General features: G+C 36.5%; 1 protein-coding gene and 1 long non-coding RNA gene across 2 annotated transcripts in view; one reads left to right on the forward strand and one right to left on the reverse strand.

Moving 5' to 3' along the window:
- LOC134672124 (hemicentin-1-like) overlaps window positions 1-19,313 on the forward strand; it is a 504,766-nt gene that overhangs the window by 410,600 nt on the left and 74,853 nt on the right. The window lies entirely within an intron of this gene.
- The window catches only part of LOC134672125 (uncharacterized), a 715,951-nt gene that overhangs the window by 314,465 nt on the left and 382,173 nt on the right, over window positions 1-19,313 (reverse strand). The window lies entirely within an intron of this gene.

Raw genomic sequence — 19,313 nt, forward strand, 5'->3', positions numbered from 1 at the left:
TTTTCTCTATAGAAACTATGTTAATATGGGCGACCGTTTCGAAATTATGGCCTTTTAAACATCCATGCAAAAAACTACTTTGTTCTAACCCTAACAGGTGACAGGGTCAATGAACTTACTTATAAACAATCAGTATACGACAGGAAATTATGCTAATTTGTTGCCATCTAACCATTTTTAGGTCTGCTTACAACACGGTAAGAATCGTTGCAGGATTTTCGCTTTCTTAGTGGTTCCACTTATTCAATACTTGAATGAAGTAGTTATGTTATTCCTTAATATTAATAATACTAACCACAACATTGTTTACAACGACAGTTCAAATGGTGACATTGACAATCACTCAAAAGTACGCAATCGTCTTATAAATATCTCTGGTTTCCTTGACTGATAAAAAGGTTTTAGTTTTTTTACACGTTTCGCAAAATTATTTTCGAATAATTGGAAACTATCCAAAATAATAAAAAATTACAAGTAAATTGTGTTTGATGCACCAAATGAACTTGCAAAAATGAAATACTAAGAATAAATCAAGAATAAATACTTCTTAAATACCTAACTAACAAACCTTCTTGCGTGGTAGGAAATAGACAAGACGTCTTAAATTGCCATTGAACTTTACTTATCTAATGTCATATTCTTCAAATAAAAATGCCGTTGTTAGATGCTCGTGGTTATTTAAATTTGTGGGGCTGTATAAAAGATATGGTGTACCAAACGGAATGTGAAACTGCGAACGAAATGAGACATTAAAGGCTAATTACTGCTTTTGACAATCTGCGGAGGAAACATGACGAAGAGCATACACTATCGCATGGGCAATGTGCGCAGGCTCGGGTGCGGGCTGCGGCGTACATTATAAGACACGGAGGTACATTTGAACACCGTATGTGAAGAGAAGATAGTGTTAAATATTGGCAAAAAGTAATTATCTAAGAAAGTAATAAAATTGATTGTAATATTTTTGCATTCATTTCATTTATGCGTCATTCATACATCATTGCGATTCTGTCAACGATCGGAAAAAAGCGTAAAGTCCCGAGCTTTCCCGACGGAGATCCTTAATCTAGCCGTCATGTGCACATGCTATAGGGTTATCACCATAGTTAAAAAGTAGAAAATTTGGTATTTTTATTTTTTACTCAATTAACGATTCTTACCATTACCAATCGTCTCTGTATCACTTAAACGACCTAATACTTCCGGGAAGGATCGTCGTGCCTTTCCACCCTGTATACTTGCGTATTAACTATAGCGGTGGGAGAGAGGGAGCATTAATTGCATGCAAAAAATACGCAAATAAGTAGGTACGAGTATATTGGGTCGGCAGTAATTCACTAGCACATTTTTACATATTTCGCGGATCAGCAAAGTAATATTTTTGTTTTAATTAATTAATATGGATTAACGCAAGTAATGATGCTATTAATTATTCACAGATTCATATTTACTATCATAATTATCATCGCCATCGTTACCTTACCATCACTAGATAAATGAATGTATGTATGTATGTAAACAATTTATTGTAGGTGCATAAGACAAGTTAAAATCAGGGATGTTGCGAACATCCGCATCCGCATCCGCAACGTCTACGCCTCGGCTAGTCTGTGGCCATGAGTAAGCCCATTCATAAAAAAAAAACCGCGGAACTTCCGCATTATTTTCAATATCCGCATCTGTATCCGCATCCGCATAAAATCGATGCGGAGCTTATGCGGATGTCAAACAAGTCGGTGCAGGAACGTCTAAGCGGCGGCGTAAGTAGGTACTAGGTAATGTCGTCATTACCTATAACGAAATCGTCTAGATCCAGAAAAGTCGGCCAAGTTACTGTTTATTAAATATAACGCACCTATATTCTTGCTCAAATACTAAACGTTTCGTTTTTTTTAAATAATAAAATACTAAAAATGTAAGATTTGACGTTTTCTAAGTACAGTCAAGGAATTTAAATTCCGACCCATTTCGTACTTTGTCACAGTGACAACCGTATGAGGTCTCTAGCGGCTTTCATATTGATTGTCACTGTGACAAAGTACGAAATGGGTCGGAATTTAAATTCCTTGACTGTACCTAATTTTAACATACCTGATTAAAACACAATGAAACAAAATATGTAGGTATACAAAAAGACGAACTTATCCCTATAAGAGATCTCTTCCAGACTACTCCTAAAACTCTGGAGACTTCCACATTTACCAGTCATGTGCTTCTCAATGGGTTTCTGATGCCTTGATGAGCTTTCCTTATTTCCCTAAAAAAATCAGGAACATTTCCAAAAATATTAATATTTCCTAAAATATTCATATTTCCTAACGTAAGAGGCGTTGGCGTAACAAAATCCCTAAATATTAAGCGGATTACCGTGGCACCCAATTATCTTTATGGCCTCCATTTTGAATAAACCTCAATCACGTTTCGGTTTAGACAAAGATTTAATTAATGATCTCATTATACCATATTGGCCATTATATTACCTAGCTGCTAACAGTGTTTATGATTTTGATCTTAATAACGATAATAAACTTAGTATATCGAACAAGTTAATCGAATTGCCTGTATATAGATTATGTAATTTGCTTGTAAATGATGTGAAAGCCTCCCGTATCGTACAAAGATAAAGCTTACGTAATACAATAGTATCTCCACCTCCAGCATTGCACAATACAAAAATGTCTTAAGTTATTCCAGGACCATCCAATCTCTTAGTTATCGATGTTTGGTTGACGTCACATGCTGTGTAGTTAGGTAACCATCTATACAGCGTGTGACGTCGACTATCCTCGTAAGTCCCTGTGTACCTACTTACAAGTACAATTTAAATTCAAGTTTTGAACTCACATATAAATATAAAACCGGGCAAGTGCGAGTCGGACTCGCGCAAGAAGGGTTCCGTACAATAAAGCATAAAAAAAACGGGAAAAAATGCAAAAAGAAAACGGTCACCCATCCAAGTACTGACCACGCCCGACGTTGCTTAACTTTGGTCAAAAATCACGTTAGCTGTATGGAAGCCCCACTTAAATCTTTATTTTATTCTGTTTTTAGTATTTGTTGTTATAGCGGTAACAGAAATACATCATCTGTGAAAATTTCAACGGTCTAGCTATCACGGTTCGTGAGATACAGCCTGGCGACAGACAGACGGACGGACGGACGGACATCTTAAGCCTTAATCTTAGAATCTTAAGCCTTAGGTATCTTATTATTACACAGCATAAGATTTACCAATAATAAAATAAATGTTTTGTTATGACGTAACCCTTTCCGACCGGTTCGATATAATCCTGCAAACTACTTTTAAAAAATCCTGTCCGCAAGCAAATCGTCTTTTCAAGCTCAAACCTATTCCGATCTAAGCTGCAGATATTAGCGACACGTTTGAGTACTAAATACCGTAGGTCAATGGCATCAGTCGGTCGCAAGACAGTGTTGAAGATGGTGGCGTATTTTGGTGTGAGTAGTGACACACGTAAGTTCATAATTTCGTATAATTTTGGTATCGACGTCGCTATTTAATACTTAATTATTACAGTAAAAGAGTTGAATGAGTTTATTTAGCACAAATTAGAGCAAAAATATGTTATTTAGGGAAAACTACATGCTCGTAAAAAATAAGTGCACGAATTTGTGGGTTCGGCCGTAGCCCGTGAATGAATTGTCATAACTATTTGCAAGTTTGTGAGTATCCGGCTTTTGCGCAAAAACTTAAATCACAATAGATAGCGTATGTTTGATCATTTTATAATATATTCCGTTTCTTAGGTTTGTATTTTTTAAGACGTCCATTAGGAGCCAGACAAATTCTTTGAATTTTGTATTATGGTGATAATAGGTATCAAATATTGAAGAATTTCACGACGACCTTATTCCCCTTATTCGCTTTTGGAATGGATTCACTATGAAAGCCAAGAATCAGACGATGTTCTAGCTTCGCTGCCTCAGGTCGTGGTGTATAAAACCCGTCCAGTAGGGTTAAAAGCATGGTGATTACAATTCTGCCAGATTTATGCTTGATTTCGGTACATCCATATAAAGCAGTTTGGCTGTGATATTATGTCACTGGAGTTAGGTCCAGCTGTTGGTCTATATTCGATCTTTTCTCGAAGTATATGCCAAGGTAGTTAGTTCATATCGTAATAGATTCTTTACAACTATATTATTTGCTGTAAAACTCAATAATAGCAGATGACACAGCACGGGTATAGTAATGGTGAATCGAATTCCTGACAGATCAAGTTTGACATTCAAAGACGACAATGATATGTGACGTGGAGAGAGTCAGGTGATGATGCGACAGATTCAGTAACATTCTAGTTATGTGGAAAGACAGTAAATTATGTTTCCCGACTTCTAACTGTTCAAGTTTTCAGGCACAATCAATATTAGGGTTGTGAAAAGATGAGAGAAAAAGATTCGATCAAATTGTTGATGTAACAGCTCCAGAATTAGTTATAAACTATATTAAACACATGCCAATACTTTATTTTTACTTGTGAATGAATCAATATTCATTTTATGAAAACTTTTTCAAGGATTTCCATATCATGTAGGTAGTTGAATTGAGATTACTTTATAATTATTGATTATTGTTTTCAATAATATTTATATCGTTTCGGTGATGATTCTTAAAGAGAACTGTGATGATTATGTAAAGTTAAAGACTTATTATTATACTAGTGTATTGTTGAGTAAAATGTTGCGTTTTTTTCATATCATTTTACAAATCCAAATGAATTTGCACGTTCATGCATTTACAGATAAATCCTGAACGTCACTTTCGTGCATGCGATTTTTTTTTTATGATGAAGGGTCGTTGGATTTTTTTTATCATTTTTTACGTGTATTTTATAACAAATGAAAACGGTTCAAATGCATTTTTAATTAGTTTTAGCAAAATATTTTTCCCGGCCGTAAAGGGGTAAGCCTTTTTAGAAATAAAAGAAAACTGCTAAACCCAACACACATGGAATATCGTGATTAGTAATTAGAGTTTCGCGTTAGCCGTTTAAAAGGTTTCATTATTTAAGCAACATCGTTAACCTACATCAGCGGTCGACAACCAACGGCCCGCGGACCGCATGCGGCCCGCCAACCTCTCGTTTGAGGCCCGCGAGCCTCCCTGGCTATGTGTTACTGGGTATGTGTTACTGACGATCGACAATGTCTGCTAAAGTCACAAATATTACCAAAGTGCGGCCCGCGTCATCTTCGTTAACTACTATGTGGCCCTTGGCTGCTAAAAGCTTGCCGACCGCTGACCTACATTAGAGATTTTCATACAGGACTCATGTTGATCTCGATTTATCTGTAGGTAATCCTACATAAAGAAAACTAAAATTAAATTAAATTAAATTAAATAATGTGAATTAGGATTTACCCCTCAGGGTCAGACCTCTCAAACTCTTAGATTTATTTTGCGGGATATTTTCGGTATGTACCTACCTAAATAGTGGAATAAGCTAGGGAATTATGACTGTATTAGCTTTACTTAATTGAGTGTAGTTACTAACTAAGTATATACGTATTATCGAGAAAGGGGTATAAAGGATGACTCACGTTAGACCGGGCCGTGTCCGACCCAGAGCGTCCGGCGCATCGTTTTCTACGGAAAGCATCACGTGATCGCCTGTCATGTCATAGAAAAGTAAGCTCCGGAAGCTCCGGCCCGGTCTAACGTGAGTCATCCTTTATACGATAACAGAAACTATACTCTGTATCTTTAGGTATTTAAATAAAAGTAAACAAAATCTACCCTCAAAATGGCTCCTTAAGCCAGTTGAGGCTAGATGAAAACATTACATGATCAAATAAAGTAGACTAAAGCCAGGTCATTCAGTGACTGATCCAGGCGGTTTTGTATTTGGTTGGTTAACCAATAAATGTTATAACTACCCAAAAATGTACAAATTGTTTGCTTAATTTTTGCTTTTAAGCTAGTCAAGTTTTGTTTTGCAAGTTATTATTACCGGAGATGTATCCTCGTAAGGCTTACCGTCCTATCCGTGGTACTTACTCATTCAATGTAGTTTAAACCTTTCCAATAAGGGATATTACGCAAAACTCTGCGTAGAGGCCGTCACTATCATAATCACAGGGCCTACCGCGAAACACGAAAATCGTAAGTTCGATTTCTGCCTCTCTATCACTCTTGCCTATTCGATCGATAGAGGGGCAGATAACGAAATTTCCATTTTCGCGTTTCGCGGTAGGCCACCTGTAAAGAAACCGCCTTGATGCATCAATGTCATAGTGAAAACTTGTGAAATAACAGTTTAACACGTTCGCGGACGCTCAGTCACACCATTTGGACACCTAAATTTTGTATGGAAATTTTGCGACTGTTATGGCATATCTGTTACTACAAATATATATTTTAGGTTTGTATATGACGCGTAATGCTATGCAAGGCGGATGCTATGCAATCCGCGTCAATATGAAGTATATTTTTTATACGCTATGTGACAACAAATGCTATACAATTCGGATGCATAAGCATCTCCGTCACATGACGTAGTAAAGATGTGATCTTATATGACATCGCATGTTATAGCATTCATTCATCGTACTTGATGGACTTAATGGCTGAGATTTCTGACTTCCTAGAGGCGAGATTTTTGCTCTAAAGACTCATTGCTGACCTCTTCAAACATTTTTCTACTTCTGTTTTGTTCCCCCATTTCTTATCATTGTAATATTATGTCCTTCTCATACATGCCCCTTCCCAAGCACGTTCGTCATTCATTGGACCTAAAATTATGTGATACTACACATCATGCGTTGGAGACCGCATAATATGTCTGAAGAATCTAAATGCCCACATGGCATGTTGCAGACAGCCGAGTGGAGCCGGTTGGCTCTCATAAAAGAGAGAGGTTTTTTCTTCCAGCTGTCCAAGGTATACGCAGCATTTACGCCACCACCACTTTCAAAATCGTCAATCTCTACCGCATTACACTTTTTGAGTTCCCTGTAAGTCACCGCTGCTTCAAGTTCTGGACGTAAAGCGTCCACCACTTTTCCTGTCAATCGATGATTCACCCAGCTTTATATTATTTTTCGGATGCATCTGCACCAAACATAAGGCGTGAAATATACAAGAATTATGCCACAATACTTGTCATAAACGTTCTTACCTTGTAAGAGGTGATCATCGAGCGCCAGCAGGCTTATAATTGACAATTATATCATCAAAACTATGACTAGTAACGTAATTACTTGAATGATAGGTATACACATTCATGCCTCACTTTTTCACATTCACCGTTATCAAAATTTGATCGTAGCACAATAAACCACAAGTAAACATGTTTGTTTATTAAAACACAAGAAATTGTAAGAAAAACATTAATTATGATTTTATAAACAATCCGTAAAAATGGCTATCGCGCACGAAATTCACCCAAATTGCACGTGTCTACTCCCAGACGCACCTGCCGGGCTACTAAAGGAGCTGCCATACAAACACGAATGCTATAGCATGTGCGTCACAGAAAGGGGGGCCCAATTGGAGACGTCACAGGATAATTTTTAACTTCGATAAAACTATGTAAAATGGCAGTATGCAAACTTTGAATCTGGTGACTGGTAGAGGAAAAGTTGGTGAATCTAGACACGCGGCAGCGTGTCAAGCCAAGGAACTGGCTAGCCAGCGCCGAGTGTAATATTACACGAACCACTTGGTGCCACTTTTGACCCTTCTATAACTCAAAACATTTTTAACGTAAACACATAAAACTACGTGTGTTTAATTATATCCACAAGGACATCTAGAAGCCCAAATTTCATGAAGCTAGCTCAAACGGTTATAAAGGTATGAAGGTCAAAAAGTCGTAAATTTTAAGACTGACTTATGACTTATAGTACCTAAACCTAACCTACTTCCAGATGACCTAGAAGGATGAAATTTGGAATCCAGCTTGGTTATTGTGTGTAACCGTAGGAAAAAATCTAAAAATAAAATAAAGTTAAAAAATAGGGGGGGTCCCCATACAAAAAAACCACTTTTTATTGGGACTGACATATAAGTACCTAAACCTAACCTACTTCCAGATGACCTAGAAGGATGAAATTTGGAATCCAGCTCGGTTATTGTGTGTAACCGTAGGAAAAAATCTAAAAATAAAATAAAGTTTAAAAATAGGGGGGGTCCCCATACAAAAAAACCATTTTTTATTGGGACTGACATATAAGTACCTAAACCTAACCTACTTCCAGATGACCTAGAAGGATGAAACTTAGAATCCAGCTCGGTTATTGTGTGTAAGCGTAGGAAAAAATCTACAAATAAAAAAAAAGATAAAAAATAGGGGGGGTCCCCATACAAAAAAATATTTTTTTATTGTAGCGTTGGAACCGTTACAAGCAGATATTTGAAACTACCCCAATATATGTATTATTATGTTTGCTATATTAAAATAAAGTTTAGTCAAAAAATAAGTGGTGTCCCCATACAAAAAACTTGTAATACGCTCTAAACAACCGGCCAACGGTGTGTTGTCGGCGGCGCGCGGCACCACATAATTATACAAAGAACAGAAGTAAAAACCATACAGCGGAAACACAAGAAAAAATATTAAATCTCAATACCTGCCTAGTTTTCTTTACAAAAAGTATTGATATCCCACCAAAAACATAAATGTAAAAAAGGAGAGCCAAGTTCAATACAAAAATTATGCTTGGCTGTGGGGCTCGCCGCAAAAAGAATGGAGATCTAAATGAGTGCCACTGCCAAGTTCTATGCAAAATCCAAATATGTATTTATAGGAACAAAATAACATTATAAACAAGTATTAAACTCTATTTCTTTGCTTTATTGGATACCTATAACAATTGCTGTTATTTAAAAAAATGTGAGATCTTAAAGTAGGTTAGATTTGGCTTGGCCAGGTTTTATCAGAATTACAATAAATATAAAATGATTGATATAATGAAAACTGGCCAAGTCAAATCTAACCTACTTTAAGATCTCACATTTTTTTAAATAACAGCAATTGTTATAGGTATCCAATAAAGCAAAGAAATAGAGTTTAATACTTGTTTATAATGTTATTTTGTTCCTATAAATACATATTTGGATTTTGCATAGAACTTGGCAGTGGCACTCATTTAGATCTCCATTCTTTTTGCGGCGAGCCCCACAGCCAAGCATAATTTTTGTATTGAACTTGGCTCTCCTTTTTTACATTTATGTTTTTGGTGTAATATTATACAGTGGTAAAGCGGATTGATAAGCATTTCAATGGAGAAATTTAAAACGAATAACGGATGCTATAGCATGCGCGTCACCAGGAGTAGTGCAAAAACGGATGCTATGCAATCCGCGTCCGCGAACGTGTTAAGGCCTAGTGTATGTATAAGTTAGTCTATAGTTTACTACTAGTGCTGCACTCTGGTGGCAGAACATTGCAGTAATACCTATTGGAATAGAGTAGCATTTCTTTTGTTTCGTTAAATTTAAAAACATAAGAAATTCAACCATATTTTCTTCATTATTGATTTCAAATGCAATTGGATATATTTGTATGGTGGATCTTAGGAGGGTGTAATGGTAAATGGATACTGTTATTCACGTGATAAAGCAAATGTTACTTTTTAATACTTGGCAAACGAGAAACATGTCTATGTGTCGCTGCCATTATCACGCTGTCACGTCGATAAATTTAATATCCTAACTGTGATTGTATCACGAAATTAATATCGTCACAAATTCCAAGCCATGTCAAGACCTGTAAAGATACAGATCTTTCCATTATAGATAAACGCTCCAACTTTGGAATGTTCTTTTTGTCAAGATTTTCTCAAGAAACTAATACAATGTACAATCGAGACTATGACAGAGTTTCGCCTTAAATGGTATGGTCAATGGCCATGTAATGAGACGCAGTGAAGACCATGTGAACGCAAGAGAGGTAGCGGCCGCCCGCCATTGACCTGGTGGTCTTAACATCGAGAGAGTCTTTCTCTCTCTATCACTCTTCTATATTAGTGCGACAGTGACAGTTGCGTTTCGATCGCTACAGAGCGTAAACGATTGGCATGTTGGCTACGTGGCCTGGCTAAGATATCATATGTAATTTCCTGGGTATAAGCCCCCTCTTAAGTTTTTTCCCCTGCCTACCCTCATATACTTACCAAACTCCTAAGTTTTATTTGGCGAACACTAGCTCCAAAGGAGCCTTACTCTATCTAAAAGTATACCGAATAGAATTCCTGAACAATTCTAAAAATGTAACAAAGGAAGGAACTTCAATTCTTTACGAAGCTAAGCAAGCTACACACTTACCCAGAATGCGGAGTTTCAGACGTGAGTGTGGCTCTAACGCCTCACGGTTCGACTCACAGACCTTATTAGATTTTCTCAATGGGTTTTAGGATTTTATGTTTATGTTCTATTTTATTTTAAGATTTATGTAAGCAACTAAGCATTACCTGGTCAGGTTAGTTGGTTTTTGGTTTAATTAAAAGGGTGAATGTACGAGTATGTTGAGTTGTGATATTATCAGAAGTGGGTCACTCGGCGATTTCGTCGCTTTGCAAAACTACAAGTACATCCAATTTTGGTGGCAATTTGATGTATATATTAAACATAGATATGCCCCTATGTTTTACTTTTCTCGATTTTTTGACTATTATAAGATTTAGAAGCGAAATAAGTTCCATGATAAATTACTTACAAGCTTTTGATTGGGGACTGCGTTTGTCTGCAGAAGCGATCCTCCGCTATCCTCTTGAATGACCATACCGCAAACCATTTTACCTACAACAAATAGTGTTTTTTGTTGAAGTTTAGGATATTTCCGATATTAATTCTAGTAGTTAAATACGGGCCGGTAGTTTGGAAAATTACGTATTTACAATGCCATTAAGTTAACGTTGAGAGCGGTTTAATTGTACTTTTCTCATTCAGGTCAGCCGGTCGGCAAACTAGGACGGGGCTATAAATGTTTGAGATGCATTTATTTAAAGCTTAACTTTAAATAACTAGGCCTTTATAAACATGGTATGTACCTTACAGACTAACATACATAAATATAATCTATAAATAATTATAATCTTACTCTTTTCCATATCTCGGGACCATGGGGTCCCGGACCTTTGGGAGGCGTACGTGGGGCCGAAGACAACAGCGCAGAGGCCCTTTAAGACACTTTAATCTAAAAGCAAGGGATACACGTGGCGGATACCATCCCCGAACGCATAATGTGATACATTCGGAGATGGTCCCCGCCATGTGCAAAGACTTTTGCAGTGCAGCACTTTTGTGCTGCGATGGGAACTAAGGTCATGGGCTATAGATTTGAGAGTTGGATGGACTGGATAATGGGCTATGGGGGAGACTAGCGGACACCTGCCGTGACAATCAGTCTCAAAATTATTATTATATCATTATCTGAGTAACCACAACACAAGCCTTATTGAGCTTACTGTGGGGCTTAGTCAATTTGTGTAATAATGTCCAATATTTTTTCTTTTTTTAATTTTTTTTAGTGCACTACCTATTTTTGTGTAGGATTCGGCAGATTACCACGGAACCACCGAAATACTACAACCTTCGGCGAGTAGTCCGCGCTCGCGCTGAGTCTGGTTTATTATTCAAAAGTAGATGTGAAATTATCCTTCACTGAAAAGCTATAAATTAAATGGCATTCGTTTCATAACTTACACTATAATTATAAATTAAACATCGGTTTAGTAATATCAACACGAAGTTTCGTGACGCTATCAAACTTCGCTGGCTTGCATCGCTCCAATTTGAAAAACCATTTCCTTATTCTCATACCGAACATTTAGGACATTTTGACGACCGCTTTCAATTATGCCGCTCCATAATTATTCCTGTCACTGGATTATACACCTTGTATAACAAGGCGCAGGGTTGTGTTTGATAGTTCTTAATTAGTTTTGATTTGACCTGTTGTGGTATTATTGCGTGACTAGAGCAATGAGACCTTCGCCATTATAAAGTCCGAGTTGTGCCAACTGGACCTACGATCAATCACATTTAAGTTGCTGTAATTTGGTGCTTTGGAATTCAATAAATTTGCATCATTAAGTTTTTTTTTATGATATCGAAAGCAAACGAGCAGACGATCCTGGTAAGTAATTACCTACCGTTGCCCATGAACACCTGTAACACTAGGGTTACAAGTGCGTTGCCAGCCTTTAAGATGAGAGCACGCGTTTTTCTTAAAGGTCGTATCGGTCCGGATTTTTGTTAAATATTTAGAAAGTTTGGTCAGTTTAGTGAATAAACTTTAGTTTTTTTGACGTGATAACGTCTTATAAATCGATGTACACCGGTAGCATGCACGAAGAAGTGTCACGTTGTGGACAAATCTCCATGGTAACGTTACGCAATGTAATGGTAATGTTTTCTCATGACGTTATCACGCAAAATTATCGTCCGTAAACCGACTTTACAGACACACATTTTACACTTTACTTCAAATATTCAGCCATTTTAAACCCAAGCTTTGTCCGGAGGGACTACAAATGCAAATCAGCAATAAGTTTCGTCCCATACAAACTAATTATGAAATCTACAGGGTTCGTCATCCTCAAAGCAAACGAAGTTTGTTGCAAAAGACATAAAACGGATTGACACAACGCTCAGTTTCTCCACTTGCTGGTAAAATTATATCTCGAGAACATGTGCCTAGTGCACTTGAGAAACTCGACGTTTTCGTCGGTCAAACCAAACTTGTACAAATTATGCAGTGACAGACTGTGGAATCGCCACTTTACACTTTAAATTTCTATAGAAATATGCCAGGTATGTACATACCGTAAAACTAAATTATTTACGTTAAATTATATTGTAATTTAGCATTAAATAAGCTTTCCTATGAATAATAATAGTAGTTTATGTGACTGCTACATAATGAAAGGCATTAAAATACGAGTGTGGGTTTATGAAACGAATGAAATGAGTTTCATAATAGTATCACACGAGTGTTTTAATGCCTAATTATGTACAGTTACATACACTGCTTTATCTACACACATATTATAAACTTTCTATGATATATTCACTAACTTCATATTACAGCCGACTTTGCTCTCTGGCGGAACTCGCGGATATGAGATGGCGTCTCCGAAATATCTTTATACGAAAAGATACGAAACTTTTGTTATAGTTCCTTTAAAAACAACAAAACAGATTATTTTTTACTTATAAACTAATTAAAAGATAAACTGTACGTCAAATGGCGGCAAATGAAAACTTTTTTCACGCACGTCACGCATCCGTAGTTTTTTTTAAATTCAGAGACAAACTAGAGTCGGGGTCATTACCATAACGTCCGATACCAACTTACATGCGAGATTTGTCAATATTGTATGCAATTGTCATTTGATTTCGAATAAAACGTCATCTCAACTGATATTAGAATAGGGGTCAAAGCAAATTGCTTTTTTTTCAGAGATGTTCGAAATTTGAAATGCATTACCAAATCGATTTTGATATAGTAATGAAGCTATTACCACATTTTCACAGATAAGAAATTTGCTGTAACAAAACAGTTTATCGTAATGTGGGCCATTATTTACGAATTTTGAAGGCATCATAGACAGTTGTTTATGATATGTGTGTAGATAAAAGATCTATACCTATACCTGTAACGTTTTATCAGTAAAAACCTTTGTAACAGAACTTATGACGACCGGTCTGGCCCAGTGGGTAGTGACCCTACACTGAAAAAATTATGATCTATCGAGCACACAATAAAGTGATTTCATTAAGATTAACCGCCATTACAATATCAACTAATGTATGTTAGTTCGCACGTAACGTACAAACAGTAAACTTTACTGCTTTGGTTCGATAGGCTCAAATAGAACTGTTTAAAGCATTAAACGTTAGTCCAATTTCAATTGTTTTAACGATTTTTTCTCAGTGTACCTGTGAAGCCGAAGGTCCTGGGTTCGAATCCCGGTAAGGGCATTTATTTGTGATGAGCAGAGATATTTATTCCGGAGTCATGGATTTTTTCTATGTATTTAAGTATTTGTGTATTGTATTTATCGTTGTCTGAGTACCCACAACACAAGCCTTTTTGAGCTTACCGTGGGACTAAAGTCAATTTGTGTAAAAATATCCCTATAATATTTTTTATGAGCTAACTATGATTTATGTCACTGTAAGGAGATGTAGAACTGTATTGAATTCAAAAGGGTTGCCACCAAAGAGTATTATGGCACCCAACATTTCAGTTCACTGCTAATCAGAGCCAATTCACAAAAACATAACTCCTGGCTAACGCGATGGAGTCACGACAGCAAGTGTGAATGTGCCTATAACACTTAATTCGTTAATGTTTCCTTTGCGTAATGAACAACCAAGAACAGACGTAGGGCGTTAGGAGTCGTCCAGAAATCATGTGATCATATTTGGCCTACTTTGGACCCCCCCCCGGTGATATTTGGTGACTTTAACGGACCCTCCCCATTACACGTAATATCTTCTCTGATCATTTATCCCAGACAATTAACAAATTAAATCTTTAGTGATATTTATAACATAATTTTCTCATCATGACATCAGGAGGTAGTTAAAATGTGACCATTTTGTATATCCATCCATACTAATATTATAAATGCGAAAGTGTGTATATTTGTTTGTCTGTGTGCTACCTTTTCACGGTTAAACCACTGAACCGATTTAGTTGAAATTTGGTATAGAGATAGTTTGAGTTCCGGGAATGACATAATAGTTTTTATGTCGGAAATCTTCCCTAAAGATGTTATACTCGTAAAGGATTGAAATTGAGAGAATTAATGAATTGCCTAGTAATTTATGTAAGCAATTAAGCATATGCTCAAAATTTGAGCCTCAAATTGAATGATTGAGTTCGCCATTTGTACATTATTTTTATGTTTTGTGCAATAAAGTTTAAATAAATAAATGATTGCCATTAGACTTTATCCAGGCGCTATACTTACTCTAGCTGCGGTTACTAATTCCACGAAGACGACGTCGCGGGCAAAAGCTAGTACTCACATAAAATATACGTACGTATAAATTAATCGGATTTCAAACTAATCCTGTAACAATGTAGTAGGTAATTATACGGTATCCGCGTTTGAAATGATTACAATCGAATAATTACCGATGATGACTCGCATTATTCCAATTCTCTGTTCACTTCAAACAAGCCAATTTAGATGACATGAATGCGAGTGATCGGATTAAATCCCAATCATTAATTAGAATGGTAAAACGCTAGTGTAAATAGAAAAGACCGACAACATTTCTATAACATCCGCCGGTCTGGCCTAATCCGTAGTGACCCTACATATGAAGTAGACATGAGTAGTTCGCGAATGAAAGATTCAAATTAAGTACTTCACTTGATGTCACTCTTTCATTCACTAGTTCAGCGCGGAATCATTTAGTTCTTTACCAAGTCATATAATTAGTAATTACTTGCTCTTTCACTTAAAGAGTGACAAGGACGCCATGTTAAGCCATCGATTCATAAATTAATTTACTTGAGTGATCATATTGAATGAAATTATCAAATTCTTCATTCAACTCAATATATCCGCGAATGAGAGAAATGAAACCAATACTTTTGATATAGATGGAACTGTTGAGCTACTGTACTAGTGAACTAAAAGAGTGAAGTACTTCACAGCGTACGAAATATGCATATCAATATTTTCTTTTCAGTGATACATTTTGCGCATGTCTACTATGAAGCCGATAGTTCTGGCACAGCGTAAAAAGTAACAATGGACCGACGCCTTTAATGTATCCGTAAATGCCACTCCACAAGAACACAGTAGGGTTGTCACAGACTTTTACAGAACTGTCCAAAATAATGTGACAGTTAAAAATGTCACGCCAGCCCTGTAATTAGTACCGAGCTAGTAACAATGGTGATTTTTGCACCCCGGGTGCGCTACCCACCCCTTGCTCCTCGCACCTCGCACCTCGCACGATTGCCCTATCTGTCTGTTTTTGAACTCATTATAGAGATTTATCATAAATTCATATTTTTTACTTAGATAATGCGGAAGATATCTTGCGTTTTAGTGAAATCGGCACGTTGAATCCCGCCCTCCCCTATGTGTCTAAATAAAATATATTTTTATAATCAGAAAAATAAGTATCAAATAATCCTATAAATAACTTAGTACCTACTTCAAACTTGACATTACATTAGTAATTATTTTTTATAACAATGCTCGCGAATTTAAAATTGTCGTGATCGCGTACTTTAGATTCATTGACCTCTTAGAGCATTTAATAACCGGAGTCGCCTTTACGAGCTTACCCCTCTGCCGAAAACCTTGCACAACTGTGCAAACTTTTGTATGGACTGACGTTTACTTATCTGACATGGCTATTTGTACGTTACGTACAAATCATGTACAAATAGCCATACATTTGACGTGCCCCTCCCCCGCAAAAATCAAGATAATGTTTTGTACAGAAAATGACAGCCATGGCGTTTCCAGTTACTAAATACTCAAAGATTGAACTAAGTTCGCGTGTCTGGGCATTCTAGCCTGATTTCCACTGGCTTGGGTTCACGAAGCATGTTTTATGGGCTTTGGAAGAAAATTGTATAGTTAGCTTATCGTCTTACTACCATGACTACTTTTGACGTGTCAGTAAATTGGAAAAGAGGGCTGAAAATTTAACTAAAAGTGGATTTAAGGTAAGGTGGGTTAAGGCTATCACCGGAATAAGACTATAGTTCGTTTTTTTAGCATTAGAAAGAACTTGCAAGAAGGTAAGCGATCTTGACATGTATTTTAATTGAAAAACGCTTTTTAAAATTCAAAAACTATTACTTATGAAAGCAGAAGAATATAAATGATCGTATTAGATTCATAATTGTTACATATTTGCCGCAACTTATTTTTAAAATGTGTTTTTCAATTAAAAGACACTTCAAGATTGTTTACCTAATTTGTAATGCTAAAAAAAACGAACTATAACACTTGTATGGAATTCTCATACTGTTTGTCTTACCCCGAGCAAAATAAACCATGTTAGTCTTACCCCACATTACCTTACCTTTTGCGTTTTGAACAAATTAGCTGCAACCACGACCAGTGAAACCTGTGTCGAAACATTGTTAAATAAAGGTAAATTAATTTCTAATAAATTTACATAAATTCGCGATAGACGCGTCTATAAATGTGAATAAATAAATTACACTAGTCATCGCAGATGACCTCCTGCCGGCGTAGCCTGCGTCAAAACGTCAGAAATAAAGATAATAGAATAAATTTGCGATGGACCCGATAAAATAATGTTTTTATATTTTATCCTTCATACCTTAATTATAATCCCGTTACATTATTTCTTTTCGTATGGCGTTGTCGATGTACGGTTTTTTATGATATCGAAAGTTTTTATCTTGGATTGCCTCCCATCTTTGTGATCCTATTGGCAGCTGTCAATCAACTGTAAAATATTTGACCTAATACAAATGTATAATTATGTTGTTTCACCTTGGTTTCACCCGAACTAAACGTTGAACAAAACTAGACATTACTCAGAAACATTATAACTAGTTAAACGTGAATTTAACAAAGCAATGTCAAAAACAGATATCAATTTGTATTGGACATTTGAATTCCCTTACAAAACTTATCAAATATTTGAATTTCACCTACCACGAACCTAAAAACAATGCACTCCAATTAGCCATTGTTTATTCTATCATTTGTAGCAAATTACACTGTATAACTAATACCCAAAACTAACAATATCGCCTATTTAGTTACACAGGGTGAATATTCTGACGGGGTTACTCATCAATCCGTCCGAATTCTGAGGGCTTACTGCAAATACCGAAATTTCGAGCATCTTTCTCTGTCGCTCTAATTACGCCTTAATTGAAGTAAAAGAGAATGTGCTAACTTCGGTGTCGGTGGTAGGCCCTCTGTTGTAACAACATCCCAAATTAAAGGGTCTATTAAGGCGCTTGAACAAACAAAACAACCCAAGATATCGAGTTCGTCCTGCCGACCGCGCCAGTTAGATTGCTTTCAATTGATGAATAGAATTATCTATAATCATATTATGAAACAATACATCTTATAATTCGATACTTGATTGCCTTAAAATTATACGAATACTCTGAATTTGAATTTAGATTTTCCTCGACTTAGTTAAGGAATGAAGTTAAAATAAAATATAAAATAAATATTTGGGGAAGATCTTACACAGATCAACCCAGCCCCAAACAAAGCAAAGCTTATACCGGGTGTTACCTGTAATACGAACAAATAATTAAAACATCCTCAAACTATAAAACTTTTGTTAAACAACTTTTAAAAATTAGGTATGAATCCTAAGATTTCCTCTTTTTCAAAATAAATGCTGTCTTCAATGTACGCCGACATCAGTGTATTTGACGTTGCTTGTCACGCTTTAAACATAACAAAATTTGCAATACGTTGCGTCTTAGAATAAAGTTTAAAGTGTAATAAAAACCAAACATAAGTTATTTTTAAAAGTTGCTGAACAAATGTTGATCAGTTTGAGGAGTACAGCCTACTGTTTAATTTATTGCTCCTATTACAAGAAACACCCGGTATTATATGTAGTTACTGATCGACGATATTCGTACTTATATAAATAAATCGTACCTGCTTATATAAAAAAAGGCGACGAACGACACTCATCATACCTATGTATAGATTTTAGAAGTCAAACAGACGTGGTCGGCGATCGCGACGCGTCAAATGCCGTGCATCCGCCGCGTCGTGGCCCGTTTGATATGAATCATTCAATGTATAACCTTTACCTTTCGATATAGCAAAACCACAGTTATCGATTCGAATGTGTAATGCCTTGTTTGCCTTTGAACGTTTGTGTTTGTATAAGTTGCCGATGTAGTTTGTATGAGTTGCTTAACTCTGGTTGATTATTATTGGGTACTTACACTTAATTATAAATAAATAAAAGCTAAAGAAGTAAGGGCAAATCGCCTAGTATCGCGTGGTACGGGCATGTGATGCAGAGGGATGAAAGTCATGTGACGAGAAAGGTATTACGAATGAATGTGGATGGAAGTACGAGGAAAGGAAAACCGAGGAAAAGGTGGATGGACTGTGTGAGAGATGATATGAAACGAATGCAAGTGAATGATGAAATAACGGGTGACAGAGAGGTGTGGAAGAGAAAGACATGCTGCGCCGACTCCAAGTGAATGGGACAAGGGCAAGAGAATGATGATGAAAAGCTAAAGTAAATTCAAGCTTACATTTTACAGCAGGTGGTAGCCTAGTAGTAAGAGCGTGCAAGTTTCAATCCGGAGGTCGCGGGTTTAAACCCCGGCTCGTAT

The sequence above is a fragment of the Cydia fagiglandana genome, chromosome 16, assembly GCF_963556715.1.
Source record: "Cydia fagiglandana chromosome 16, ilCydFagi1.1, whole genome shotgun sequence".
Classification (NCBI taxonomy): Eukaryota; Metazoa; Arthropoda; class Insecta; order Lepidoptera; family Tortricidae; genus Cydia; species Cydia fagiglandana.